Source organism: Pteropus medius, unplaced genomic scaffold (genome assembly GCF_902729225.1).
Source record: "Pteropus medius unplaced genomic scaffold, Ma_sr-lr_union100, whole genome shotgun sequence".
Lineage (NCBI taxonomy): Eukaryota > Metazoa > Chordata > Mammalia > Chiroptera > Pteropodidae > Pteropus > Pteropus medius.
This window is the reverse complement of record NW_024340849.1, coordinates 32,026,610-32,028,155: the sequence shown is the minus strand read 5'-3', so window position 1 is coordinate 32,028,155 and position 1,546 is coordinate 32,026,610. Positions and strand designations below refer to the sequence as shown.

Below are 1,546 nucleotides of genomic sequence, written 5' to 3'. Positions count from 1 at the left end.
GTCCATGGCCATGCCATCCTGAGCAAGCCTGCTGTCTGATCTCGGAAGCTAAGCAGGGTTGGGCCTGGTTAGTACTTGGATGGGAGACCACCTAGGAAGACCAGGTGCTGTAGGCGTAAAAAAAAATTAAAAAAAAAAAATCAGGTGTAAAAGGAAAACATTCAACTGACTAGCTTCAATGCAACTCACAATTAAGAAACAAATGAAAGTTAAGGATCTTTCCTTCTTCTTAGCAATTCAGCATTTTCTCAACTCCTTTACTGGGTCTACAAAAAGTAATGCTGAATCAGAGATTATGTGATTTAACACTAGATCAACACTATAGTCTGAGATTGTTTATGTAAGGAGGAATAACTGACCAGAAAACATGACAATGATTTAAATTCTGGGTGCCAAAAACATGTTTTCTATAATGCATACTGAGATTCCTTCTGTTTTGCCTGATCCAGACTGCACTGAGTCCTCCATGCCAAGATATCAGCCATTCTAGGTTGATGTTTTTACTTTCTTTTTCTTTTATACATTGACTTTTTTTTTTTTCAAATGCAAAACAAAAAAATCTAAACTCCATGTAGATGTAGTTAAAACTTCAGAGAATGGTGATCTAAAAGAACAAGTGCAAACAGATGCAGTTACCAGAGCAGGAAGAAATGAGACACTGGTGAGGCTACCAGGTGGCCAGGAGAATTACATATTCTAATTTAATTCTTAGATTAACCCTAAGATTACAGTCATGAAAACGGAGGCTCAGAGAAGAAAAGTAACTTCCTCAAAGTCGTATAATAAAGTGACACAAATGTAAAAGTTTAACTATAGTTATTCAGCAATAATAATTATTAGTCTCACAGAATAATCTATTTATTTTCAGCTCTAAAACTAGAGTAGAAGATGAAAAATTGGAAAGAATACAAGAAAAACAATGAAAATTATTTCTAAAAGAGAATGGAAATCTAGATATAGTTCTAAAGATTAAAGAAGCAGTAGGCAAATATATATATTATGCTATATTTCTATATTATATATTTATCTATATAAACACATATACAGAGAGAGAGAATGAAGAGATCTATATATCTCTCTATGCATCTAACATTGACAGATGAAGAGAGAGATATAGACATAGAGACGGAGAGATAGATAAAAAGAATGCAAATACATGATTTGCTGCTATTTTGAAGTAAATGTGAGGTTATTTTTCAGGGCACAATGACCAGTTCTCCATTACACTTAATAACAGAAACAAGCTACCTAGAAGTCACAAAATCTCTTTTCAGTAAATTCTTTAAGAATTACTTTGATGGCATACTTTTCAGAAGAGATTACGTGACAGGTGTTTAGATTTAAAAAAAGGAACTTTTTTAATTTGGTATTTGTATATATTGCAAAACAATCATCACGGTAAGTCTAATTAACATTAGTTACAAAGAAATTTTTTCTTGGGGTGAGGATTTTTAGATCTACTCTCTTAGCAACTTTCAAATATGTGATTCAGTAAAATTAACTACAGAGACCATGCTGTACATTATATCCCCAGGACTTATTTTAT

The 1,546-nt window shown here is 32.7% G+C and overlaps 1 pseudogene; it reads left to right on the top strand.

Moving 5' to 3' along the window:
- On the top strand, positions 1-116 carry LOC120591187 (uncharacterized; annotated as a pseudogene).
- Positions 117-1,546: the final 1,430 nt, after the last annotated feature.